This window comes from Lissotriton vulgaris, chromosome 6 (assembly GCF_964263255.1).
Source record: "Lissotriton vulgaris chromosome 6, aLisVul1.2, whole genome shotgun sequence".
Taxonomy (NCBI): domain Eukaryota; kingdom Metazoa; phylum Chordata; class Amphibia; order Caudata; family Salamandridae; genus Lissotriton; species Lissotriton vulgaris.
In genome coordinates this window covers 798,412,027-798,425,310 of record NC_141694.1, presented here as the reverse complement: position 1 = coordinate 798,425,310, position 13,284 = coordinate 798,412,027, and positions in this window count along the sequence as shown.

Sequence of the window (13,284 nt, the reverse complement as noted above, 5' to 3'; positions counted from 1 at the left end):
AATTGGCACATGCGAATATTGATTATGTTAATTGATTATGTTATTGAAATTACTTATATATTAATTGAGTAATATGCATTTTTGTATTATTTTTAGTAATATTTATTAAATTAATGCACACTTAATTTGTTCAAGTAGTATTTTGAAGTGTTGTTGAGGGTTTGTTTGGGGTTGTATGTATTTTATGTTATATTTTTAAGTATAGATTTTGGTATTTGTGGAAAATAGCAAATTTAAGTTTGTCAATCTTCAAAATCTTCCACAATTTCTCTGCAGTTGCTTACGTTGGAGGAGAAATAGTAAATCTAACTCGTACAAAATTCAACACTTTCCTTAGTATTGCATGTGGGAGCGGGAATAATAAATATGGCTCCTCCAAAGTTTACCACTTTCCTTATTGTTGCTCAGTTAGAGTCAGAAAATCAATCAATCAATCAATCAATGACACTTATAGAGCGCGCTACATACCCGTAGGGTCTCAAGGCGCTGGGGGGGGGGGTGCCGCTACTGCTCGAACAGCCAGGTCTTCAGCTTCTTCCTGAAGGAGAGGTGGTCTTGGGTCAGGCGCAGGTCGGTCGGGAGGGAGTTCCAGGTCTTGGCGGCCAGGTAGGAGAAGGACCTTCCTCCTGTAGTCGCTCTTCGGATGCGGGGGACGGCGGCGAGGGCGTGGTTGGCTGATCGGAGGTGGCGTTTGGGAGCGTAGAAGTTGATCCGGCTGTTGAGGTAGCTCGGGCCTTGGTCGTGTAGGGCTTTGTGTGCGTGGGTGAGGAGGCGGAAGGTGATTCTTTTGTTGACGGGGAGCCAGTGAAGGTCTCTCAGATGTCCGGAGATGTGGCTGGTTCGTGGGATGTCGAGGATGAGTCTGGCTGAGGCGTTCTGGATCCGCTGGAGTCTCTTCTGGAGCTTGGCGGTGGTACCGGTGTAGAGGGCGTTGCCGTAGTCCAGTCGGCTGGTGACGAGGGCCTGGGTGACGGTCTTCCTGGTCTCGGTGGGGATCCACCAGAAGATCTTCCGTAGCATGCGTAGGATGTTGAAGCACGCCGAGGAGACGTTGTTGACTTGCCTGGCCATGGAGAGGGAGGAGTCCAGGATGAAGCCCAGGTTGCGTGCATGGTCTGTCGGTTTGGGTGCGGTGCCCAGGGCGGGAGGCCACCAGGAGTCGTCCCAGGCGGAGGGTGAAGAGCCGAGGATGAGGACCTCCGTCTTGTCAGAGTTCAGTTTCAGGCGGCTGGTCGTCATCCACTCGGCTACCTCTTTCATCCCTTCGTGCAGATTGGCTCTGGCGGAGGCGGGGTCGTTGGTCAGGGAGAGGATCAGCTGGGTGTCGTCGGCGTAGGAGATTATGCTGAGGTTGTGTTTGCGTGCGATGGCCGCGAGGGGGCTCATGTAGACGTTGAAGAGGGTGGGGCTCAGAGATGATCCTTGAGGGACGCCGCAGATGACTTCGGAGGCCTCTGACTTGTACGGTGGTAGGCGGACTCTCTGTGTTCTTCCGTCGAGGAAGGAGATGATCCATTCCAGCGCCTTGTCCTGGATTCCGATGTTGCTGAGGCGCTGTACTAGGGTGCGGTGGCAGACAGTGTCGAATGCCGCGGAGAGGTCTAGGAGGATGAGGGCCGCTGTTTCTCCATTGTCCATCAGGGCTCGGATGTCATCGGTGGCGGCGATGAGGGCGGTCTCGGTGCTGTGATTGACTCGGAAGCCGGACTGTGAGGGGTCGAGGGATCCATTCGTCTCGAGGAAGGCGGCCATCTGCTTGTTGACGGTCTTCTCGATGACTTTGGCTGGAAACGGGAGGAGCGAGATGGGGCGGTAGTTCTTGAGTTCGGTGGGGTCCGCTGTTGGTTTTTTGAGTAGAGCGCTGAGTTCGGCGTGCTTCCAGCTCTCAGGGAAGGTGGCGGTGTTGAAGGATGTGTTGATGATGTCTCGCAGGTGGGGTGCGATGACAGCGTCGGCCTTGTTGAAGACGTGGTGAGGGCAGGGGTCGGTCGGTGATCCGGAGTGGATGGAGTTCATCGTGCGGATGGTGTCTTCGGTGCTGATCAGGGTCCAGGCGTGGAGGGTGGTGGTGGGGGGTGGTTGTTCGGTCATGGTGTGCGTTGGTTGGTTGTTGAAGCTGTTGTGTATGTCCGCGATCTTGTTGTGGAAGTATGAAGCGAGGGAGTTGCAGAGGTCTTGCGATGGGGTGATGTCGTTGTTTCCTGCGCTGGGGTTGGAAAGCTCTTTCACGATGTTGAAGAGTTCCTTGCAGTTGTGTGCGTTGTTGTCCAACCTGTCCTTGAATGCTGTTTTCTTGGCGGCGCGGATCAGCTGGTGGTGCTTCCGGGTGGCAAGCTTGAAGGAGGTCCTATTGTCCGGTGTAGGTTCCCTTCTCCAGACTTTCTCGAGGGCTCGGCAGTTCTTCTTGGAGCTCTTGAGTTCGTCGGTGAACCACGGGGCTTTCTTGCTGCCGGGTCTGCTGGGCGGGGTCCTCAGCGGGGCGAGCTCGTCCGCGCAGATGCTGATCCACTTCGTGAGGTTGTCGGCGGCCTGGCTGGGGTTCGCTGAGCTGACAGGAGGTTGCTGGCTCAGGGAGGTGGCGAGCTGGTCTGCTGTGATCTTGTTCCAGCTTCTGCGGGCGGCCTGTTGCTGGTGGTGGTGGGTCGTCGTTCTCTTGAGGGTGAAGTGGACGCAGCTGTGGTCCGTCCATTGAAGCTCTGTGGCGTGGCTGAAGTCGATGTCTGTGCTGGAAGAGAAGACTGCGTCGAGTGTGTGTCCGGCGAGGTGGGTGGGGGTGGACACCAGTTGCTTGAGTCCAAGATTGGCGAGGTTGTCGAGCAGGGTGCTGGTGTTGCGGTCGTTGTTGTTCTCCAGATGGAAGTTGAGGTCCCCCAGGAGGATGTAGTCAGCGGAGGGGAGGGCATGCGGGCTGACGAAGTCGGCGATGTCCTCGCTGAATTGTGTGCGTGGTCCCGGAGGTCGGTAGATCAAGGTGCCTCTGAGGGCGGTGTTCGGGTTGGTGTGGATCTGGAAATGCAGGTGTTCGGCGCTGGTCAGGGTGTTGTCGGTGCTGGTCGTGAGACGGATGGTGTTCCTGTGGATGATGGCGATGCCTCCTCCCATCTGGTTGGCGTTGCGGTCCCTCCGGACGATCTTGTAGCCCTCTGGGATAGCGATGGCGATGTCGGGAGCTGAAGAGGCGTTCATCCAGGTCTCCGTGAGGAAGGCAACGTCAGGGGCTGTGGCGTCTAGAAGGTTCCAGAGTTCGATGGCGTGTCTGTGGATGGAGCGGGTGTTGAGCAGGATGCACTTGAGGTGGGTGCTGCTGGTGTTCGGCTTGGCGGGTGCTGGTGCGAGGCAGGTCCGGATGCAGGTGAATTTGCAGGCGTGGCAGCAGAAAGGTCCGTGGGTGCGTCGTGGAGTGGCTTGGTGGCATTCTGGGAGTCGGCCGGTGTTGAGTGCGATGAGGGTGGCGGAGGAGTACGACAGGCGGGTCGATCGGGGTCTTCGTGGGCCAGGGGTCCTGGCGCTGGTCGCGATCCGGTCGCGGACGGGCGCAGACGGGCTTACCTTTGGCGCGCCTTCAGCGCACAATCGGCGCGCCCGCTGCGCGTGACCGCAGCGCGTTCGCACGGTCGCCATTTAAGGCGAAGTGCGCGGGTGGGCGGAGCAGCTGGGAGGCGGGAGCGGGGAGGGTACAGAAGAGAAAAAGGGGCGGGGAAAGCGGCGGTGGCGGGAAGGGAGAGCGGAGGGCGGCGAGGTAGGCGGACAAACAGGAAGGAAACGTAAACACAGGCACAACAAACTTAATAAAAATACAGGCACAAATGGGGGCAAAAACAGGGCAAAAACAACAACTAGCAGCAGTATCAGGAGAGCCGGCAGGCGATCACGGACCACGCCGGAGGGGGCGTGGTCAGCGGCAGCGAGGAGAAGTGGCAGGGCAAAGGGGCACACGCAGCAGCTGGTGGCCATGCGGCGCGGGGGTGTCCCACAAGTGGGTCACACTCACCTGCGTCGCACGGTCGCCATTTAAGGCCAAGTGCGCGGGTGGGCGGAGCAGCTGGGAGGCGGGAGCGGGGAGGGTACAGAAGAGAAAAAGGGGCGGGGAAAGCGGCGGTGGCGGGAAGGGAGAGCGGAGGGCGGCGAGGTAGGCGGACAAACAGGAAGGAAACGTAAACACAGGCACAACAAACTTAATAAAAATACAGGCACAAATGGGGGCAAAAACAGGGCAAAAACAACAACTAGCAGCAGTATCAGGAGAGCCGGCAGGCGATCACGGACCACGCCGGAGGGGGCGTGGTCAGTGGCAGCGAGGAGAAGTGGCAGGGCAAAGGGGCACACGCAGCAGCTGGTGGCCGTGCGGCGCGGGGGTGTCCCACAAGTGGGTCACACTCACCTGCGTCGCACGGTCGCCATTTAAGGCCAAGTGCGCGGGTGGGCGGAGCAGCTGGGAGGCGGGAGCGGGGAGGGTACAGAAGAGAAAAAGGGGCGGGGAAAGCGGCGGTGGTGGGAAGGGAGAGCGGAGGGCGGCGAGGTAGGCGGACAAACAGGAAGGAAACGTAAACACAGGCACAACAAACTTAATAAAAATACAGGCACAAATGGGGGCAAAAACAGGGCAAAAACAACAACTAGCAGCAGTATCAGGAGAGCCGGCAGGCGATCACGGACCACGCCGGAGGGGGCGTGGTCAGCGGCAGCGAGGAGAAGTGGCAGGGCAAAGGGGCACACGCAGCAGCTGGTGGCCGTGCGGCGCGGCGCGGGGGTGTCCCACAAGAAAAGTAAATGTAATCCTTCCAAAGTCTGGCACTTACCCTATTGTTGCTTGTGTTGGAGTAAGAATACTAAAATGGACTCTCCAAAGTCCAATACTTTGTGCACTTTTGCAGCACCTGAAGGTATGATAGGCAAAAGTATGTTAGAGACAGACGTGCGTACTATAATTATAACAAGGACTAGCCATTATAGCCACAGGGGAATTAGGATGCTGTGTGCTTGCACACCCACAAAGGGAGTATTCAGAGAAGGCTTGCACTTCATACAGTGGCATGCATCTGGCAGAACTGCTTTTGAATGAGTAAAAGGATACCAAAATGGCAAGTAAGGGAATTGATTAAATAAGCAGCAGTGATGCACTTTGTTCTTACGTTTGTTTATTTTATATTGGCTACTGCTGAACAAATACACCCCAAAAAGGAGGAAGAGAAATAAAGGCTGTCAATCTGAGCAGTAACAATCCAAACATTGAAGGCCCAGATTCCACTTACTCCTGATAGGCCAAAGAAAGCCAAATTTTGATTAGGGGTTCATGTCCTGAGCCCTGCTCAGTCTCCCAAAGGCTTTTAAGAGCGGACGACCACCAGTCCGATGAGCCCTAGTAGCGTCATAACTAAGAACCAGTGAGAGGGCTTCCCTGCACAAGTTATGGTGAGAGACAAATCAGTCGGTGGTGGGTCTCTTGTTGCTCAATTGGAAAGAGTGTTGTATTTCTTTGCGCTCTTAAATCTTACATTTTAATCTTCTTTTCTAGTTTGCATCTTGGGGCCGCTTCTACAAATTGGACTCATTATTTGTCAGTCATACCCTATTTTAATAAATGTAGATCTTCTCATTACATAATTCTGGATTCCCTTCTTTTTTATCCATCCCATTTGTGTTTAACCACAGCCAGCATCCGGAAAGCAGGCGGAAAAACAATATGATTCTTCAGAGATGTAAGTTGTACATGTTTTCTCTGATCAAGTTGCCGTGAAGCACTGCTGACACCCCTCTTCGACCTCAGCTTTTATTATTGTGCACTGCTTCTAAATTGTGTGTTTTATTGAGTGATCCCCAGACACCTGTAATGGGGGACCTTTTTCTAAAACTTCCACGCTGGACATTGGTATCTGGAGTCATCTGGAATGGAAATGATCAGCTAACAGCTTCTGAGTATTTGATGAGAAGTAAGGACAAGACATGTCGGAAGAAACATATGTTAGTGTATGGGAAAAAACACCACCGGTTACACATTAGTGTAGTGTTGCAAGTAATTGACCATGGCCCTATAGAGCAACAAAATGACGGTAGAGGTCCTTTATAAGGTCATGGAGCTCCACAGTGACCTACAACCACCTTTTAATGTATGGCAGAGTGTTTTTTACTACTCATAATACATTGTCACAATATCACCCTTTCACAAACTGATTAAAGTCTTGGTGCCTTTCGCCTTCATATGAAAGTGATAAGATGGTGGCAGACACAAACACTACAAGTGGAACCTGCCGTATGAAATTAACACACCAAAAAGCATTTAGTAATGTAAAGTAAAAACATACAAGAATTAATTCAATCTAAATCAGATTAAACAAGGTCTATAGCTCAGAATGAGTAATAACATTCAAGCAGATCCTTTTTCCATGTAATGAACTATGTAGAAAAAGTCAACAAGTTGCCAGGAATCGACCCTTTATGCTAATCACTGTTTACTTTAGGAAAAAGATCATAAGAACAAAAAAACTGTTCTTGTTCTTGTTGTTTAATCAGCAGATGAATGGCCTGCCTTTAACATTGGCTGCTGGCTATGACAGCAAGTATTAACATGTCAAATCTCAACAGTAATAAATTCTTACAGTTTAACAGATATATTGTTTTCTTATTACAGGTTATCAGAAATGTCGCAACTCAGCAAAAGACAGATTTGTATGCTGAGATCACATGCTTCCATGTATTACTGCTTATGTGCTCTCATCTGCTCTGCTTGAACTACTTGCTCAATGAAAAAGGATAGTCATATTGACAACATGCCTTAGTTTAAACCTTTTGCAGTTCGACTATTAGTCCCAAACAGATTATTGCAAAGGTGACTTTTTAACTTTACCTCACTTTACTATGTAACGTGAACATTTGGGGCCAGATGTAGGTCGCCAATTACCGGTCGGTAACGGCTGATTTCGGCCGTTACCGACCGGTAATTGGTTTTTGAGATGTAGGGGCCTTTTTTTTACAGAATCGGTAAATGTACCGATTCGGTAAATTTACCGATTCTGTAAAATACCGAATCGGTAATTTTACCGATTCGGTAAAACCCAGATGTAGGTAGCACTGTTTACAGTGCTACAGGCCTTCAGAATTCGGTATTTTACCACCCAATCCAATTGGATGGTAAAATACCGAATTCTGGTGTACATACACATCTATGCATGTACACCTGTGCCATGTGACACACAGACATGCCCTTAGGGCATGTATGTGTGCCACATGTCACACAAGCCTGTACTTGGGGTGCTAGAGGGTGTCAAAGTGACACCCCCTGCACCCTTGCAGGATTCGGTATTTACCGATTCGGTAAATACCGAATCGTTATTTCCCATTGATTCCTATGGGCTTCATGGCCCATAGGAATCAATGGGCAATACCGATTCGGTATATACCGAATCGGTGAATTCCGAATCATACCGATTCAGTAATTCTAAAATCAGAATTACCTACATCTGCCCCCTTCCTATTTACTGACTCTTAAATACCGAATCAGTAAAATTCGGTATTTAAGAGTCGGTAAATAGGAATTACCTACATCTGGCCCCTTGGACTTTAAAGAATTATTTTCCTGTGAAAATATTTTTTATCATGGGTGGAGTTACTAAGTCATCCTAACCCTTAAGACCACTTATTATTCATGTCTGGGGAGACTCTTGAAAACCGGCTTTACTTGCAGGAAGAAGCCCACATTTGTATTTCTTTCCCCTAAGGATTGATAAGTAACTGAGACAGAAGCTCTCACTGTACCATATGCATATCCTGACAATGCTGCTGCTTATTCTAGAGGAAATAGTACAAAGAAGGTTGGGTAAATGGTAAATATTACAATACCCAAATCGCTGTTGGAGGAAGCGTGAAACTACAACGGCTCCGGGACCAACAAAAGACTTCAACTTTCAATTTTGAGCTCGTTTTTAGAAAGTAAATTACCGAGTGAACAAAGTAATTGGCAAGCACATATAAAATGGTAGCACAGACTCATACAACAATGTTTGTGCATGGAGCTCGATTTGAACAACAGATAGAAAGTATGCATATATTGAATTGGTATGTAGTTTTTTTGTTTTTTTGGGGAAAAACCAAACTGATGAAGGGGGGCTGGCAACTGAAAACATTATGCAGGAAGTAGGATTGATGTTAACCCTTGCAAAATACCCCCCACCATGGCTCAGCTCACCAACAAGGGCTCATCTATGATGACGATATTGTGGGAGCAATCCTCAGAACCCCATCTCTTTTAGGGAGCAAACCACACAATATACGGCATGAGCTGGGCCATAGTAGAGAGCATACAAGGGGACAACATGCCCACCATGTTCTTTTAAAAAGAACAGTGGTGGGTCTTTAGGATCAAGACATACACTACCAGTCTCAATAGTGAGATTCCATGGGTAGAGATTGGTAACTAGCAGCAATCCTTTGCTACATCCCATTAATTGTAAAGGTTTTTCAATTAATCCTATGATTACTGTCATAGACCACTCACTAGAGGGCTCATTCCATCCTGAGATAATGTCCTGTGGTTCTGATCTACCCCTTATGTTTGGGGGGAATTTCTCAGACATTTTTAATTTCACTCTATACAGCTATTAGGGGGGCTTTCATCACCAACTAAAATTGGTTCCAGGGTAACTTCCTGCTTTGAGGCACACAGGCTCCACTACAAAGTTTGTTGAAAAACATGCAACATAAGCGTGTTCAAATAGAATGAGGAGCACTCAGCCGCTCACTCCAACAGCGCTCTACTTCATGAGCATCCCAGCAGGTTGCTAAGCAATTCCACGCGCCAGCTCGGATTGTACGTCAGCAGACTGGCATGCAGTGGATCCCTTGGAAAGTACCAATCATCTATACGTCCTCATGACCCTGCATGAGGACATTGCACTCTGCTTTTAGTTCCGGGCTACCACCTGCTTTTGATGATCTCTCTTCCCTCCCCAGAACCTTTATACTGGATCCAATTTTGTCTCACAGACTTCTTCTGATGCGAGGATGGGGTAGGTTAATGCACAACAGTCTCCATATCACAAGCAAGTGGGCCCAGCCTCTGGGGGATTCGGTATTCTATGCATAAATAGGACTCGTGATAAGTCTGCACTGAGTACTTTCTCGATGAGCTTGTGTCTCCACAGATATTACTAAGATATATGCTTCTACCTTAGATGTCTGTATTACATGAGGCATGTCCTAGGTTTCAAGGAGACCTTACCAAACCGTTGGTGGGTGAGACAGCTAATATGTCAATTATCAATGATTTGCCTACTGATGTTTTTGACAACACATGCATGTTTTTCAGTTTGCAGTGATTCCCACTGGCCACATCTGTTTTGATTAAGAGTGGTTGAAGCACTAGTCAATATTTTCACCGCAATATCCTGTGACATGGTTTTAATACATATATGTTCTTATAGTATCAGTGTTTTCTTTTTCTTGTAGGCCACTGTTTTAATATGAAGCATACATGCATTGTCGTGAGTGTTCTCAAATAAGTTATATTTGAGGTTGATTACCACACTATCTACTGGGGTGAGGAAACCCAGACACACAATGAGGGTCCACTACCCTTTGGAAGATATGGTATTCCAATATCAAGGTCCTGATGAAATTCCACGTGATTGTTCTCTTGGTACATTTGAGGCGTGAAACATGTTGGCCACAGACTAAGATGTTTACACCATAACTCAATCTTACATTACAAAGTATACCTTTACATTTTAGAGATGATGACCATTATGTCTAGTAGTCTCTCATTCTGTTTTTAACCTGTTTTAACTTGGAACCCTATTAAACAGATAGCCCAACGAGGTCTAGAGTTGATTTTGTTTACATTTTTCAAAACTTCTCAAACACTTGCTGGAAACACCCTCAAACCCCCTGTCAACCATTGGTGATTAAAAGATCTCCGACAGTCTGCCCTCGCTCGAGGCCCATTGGGCATTGCAGAGCCAGTCTGCTACAATTACACAAAAGTGACTTCATTAGTTTTGAGCGAACTGCCCATGTGAGGCCTAGATTGAACTATCACTATTCTAAGATGGCAATAAAGAGCAATCTTTTGGGAGGACCAAAATGTACAGTTAAATGTGGCAAATATAAACAGCTTACTGAAAATGATAAAGATCTGGTGCCAAATTAATGATCATCACTTATTAAATATTGTTTACGGTGGATATAGGTGGTAATGCTGCCCCACATGCATAAAATGCCTGTTTAAAATAGTGTGCTGCCTCCAGAGATGCAGCATCAATTATAAAATGCAACATGATAATGTGACAAGAAAATACAAAAAATAACATCCTCTAATAAGCAGTAAAGACAAAAATCACTTGAGTGAAGTGACTTTTCGGCGTATATAATCACTAAAGTACCTGCAAGCGAATGAGAAGTTCAGTAATGAGTAAAAAACATGATATGCGACTACACAAATAAGATGAGGTTGATTTAATCTCCAACATCTGATACATTTTATGTGAAAAATCTTCATGTGACATTACTCTCACCACCCCACATAATTTGTTTGTAACATTCACATTGGTTCCCATGTACTAGATAATATTAGAAAAAAAATATGCTAAGAACAAGCCCAAAGCTGTGTTTTAAAGTCTGTGGTTAATAGACGTAAGAAGATTTGTTTTGTGTATGTCAATTTCTGGTTAATACTATATTTTCCCAATAGTTATTTCATACGCTATATTCCAGTACATGTGTTTAACTAGACTTATGCTGTTTCCACTCTCAGGTCCAATTTGTGTGCCATTATAAGCAGCCAACGCTCAATGAGGTTTCTGGTGTATTGTATTGTATTGGTGACTAATTCCAAATTTGTTGGCAGTTTCCCAATGACAGTGAAAAGGGACAGAAATAGATTTGCGAAGTGAGATATGTAATAATTATTAGACAGTGTTCGAAATGAGGATCTCTAGTTGGCAGAGGTAGGTACCTTTGTCCAAATAGGGACCCTGGCTTGTAGTCATGGTAAGGGGATACACACTCTAGGTAACCCCTGCTCACCCATTGGTAGCTTGGCACGAGCAGACAGGCTTATCCCAAAGGCAATGTGTAAAGTATTTGTACAACCACCCACAATAACACAGCGATAACACCACAAATGGACACCACACCAGATTAGAAAAATAAAATATCTTTCTCTAAACGAAACAAGACCAAAACGACAAAAATCCAACATACACAGTTAAAAATATGACTCAAAAGCTTTCAAGAACTTGTACCATAAAAAACTATGGATGCGTGACTTTTACACAAAGTTACTGAAGATGCGTAAAAATTCACAAGGCCAAACAGCTGCAGAGAAAGGAAGCATTGGAAAACAGAGCAATGTTTCAGTTCCTGAGTCCTTGGGGAACTGAGGCGACAGTTCTGCTGCACACAGGAGAAGTGATGTGTCGAATCCGAACTGTAGGGGAAGTGAGGCGTCAAAATCCAAGACGATTCTGGTCTGATGGTGATGTGTGGAATACTTGGTGCACAGGTACGATGCGTGACACACCGGAGGTGATGCATCGCTCTGCAAGGCTTCACGCCATCTGGCGTCGGTGCTGGGGGTTGCACGGTGAAACTTCGCGTCACCCGGCAAGACTCAGCGAGGCTTTGCATCGTCCGGCATTGGTTCAGAGAGACTTTGCATGGCTTCACGATGCTTTGCGACGGTTCTTGCAGAGATTAGCTTCAAAACCCACCTCTGAGGCCCTGTAAATGGAAGGAGGCACCTCAGGCAAGGGTAGGACTCACAGATGGCAGAGTCCAGCAGCACCAGCAGATTTGCATGAAGTCTTTTGTGTCCCTGAGATTTCAGAACAGGAGGCCAGCACACTTCAGGCCCTTGGAGATTTCCTTCAAGCGGTTGCACAACACACAGCAAAGTCCTTCTCCTTTCCTTGGCAGAAACAGAAACTGCAGGCCAACCCCAGACACACAGCAAGGGCAGTACATCTCCTCAGGCTCTTGAGGTCTTCTCCTGGGTAAAGGTTCCTCTTGAATTCTATGAATGATCTAAAGTCTGATACTAATACCCCAAAATGTATTTGTTCTCTTTTTGCAAGGGGCTCTGAGACCAGTTCAAACCACTTCAGGGGGCACTCTTCAAGTGCACAACAACATCCATTGTCAGTGTGAGCCTTGACTCCAGACACACCACAGGGGGCGGAGCCAGAATTATGGAGGGCAGGCACATCCCTATTCTGGTACAGGTGCTACTCCTCTCACCACTCCAGATGTAGATCAGGCCTATTCAACCTAGTGTATGACTCATCCAGACTCCTGGAGCCACTGTACTTCCCCAGCCCCTGTCACTCCAAAGCCAGACAGTCAATCAACAACCAGGCAGAGGCACACAGGATGATTGAACAAGAAAATAGCCACTTTCTAAAAAGTGGTATTTTCAAACACACAGTTTAAAAACCATCTTTACTAAAAGATGTGTTATTAAATCCTGAGTTCAGGGATACTATGGGAAGATATGCTTGTAAAATGTTACTAAGCATTTTCCATTCTGTCCTATGGGGCTAGATAGCCTTTCAATAGTGAAAAACGAATTTGGCAGTATTTCACTATCAGGACATGTTATACACACCAGTACATGTCCTTCCTTTCACATACCCTGCTCCCTGTCTGGGGGGTACCTTATGCCTAGCATAGGGGTGCCCTAAGTGTAAGAAAAGGGAAGTTTAGGGCCTGGCAAGTGGGTGCATTTGCCACGTCGACATGGCAGTTAACAAACTGCGCACAGGCACAGCTGTGGCAGACCTGAGACATCTTTTCAGGGTTACTCATGTGGGTGGCACAGCCAGTGCTGCAGGCCCACTAGTAGCATTTGATTTACCAGCCCTGGCACACTCAGTGCACTTTATTAGGGACCTACTGGTAAATCAAATACGCCGATCATGGGTAACCAATCACAATAACAATTTGCACAGAGAGCATATGCACTTTAGCACTGATCAGCAGTGGTAAAGTGCACAGAGTCCTATAGCCAACAACCACAGGTCAGGAAAAAATAGGAGGAAGATGCAAAAAATGTGGGGCTAACCCTGCAGAAAGTGCCATTTCCAACAGATAGTATTTCTAAATCATCTTACTTTGTCTCTGACAGCCAGACATACAAAAGCAGGTGGACCTTAATATAAATAAAAATATTTATAGTGATGAACTCTTACTGTATAAATTCCTCATATAAAAGCAAGTCAGTAAAGTGTAATGACACTTAAATTGTATTGTGTTGTGCCATGACCTGCACATTCAATTGTCATCTGAGCCACAGAG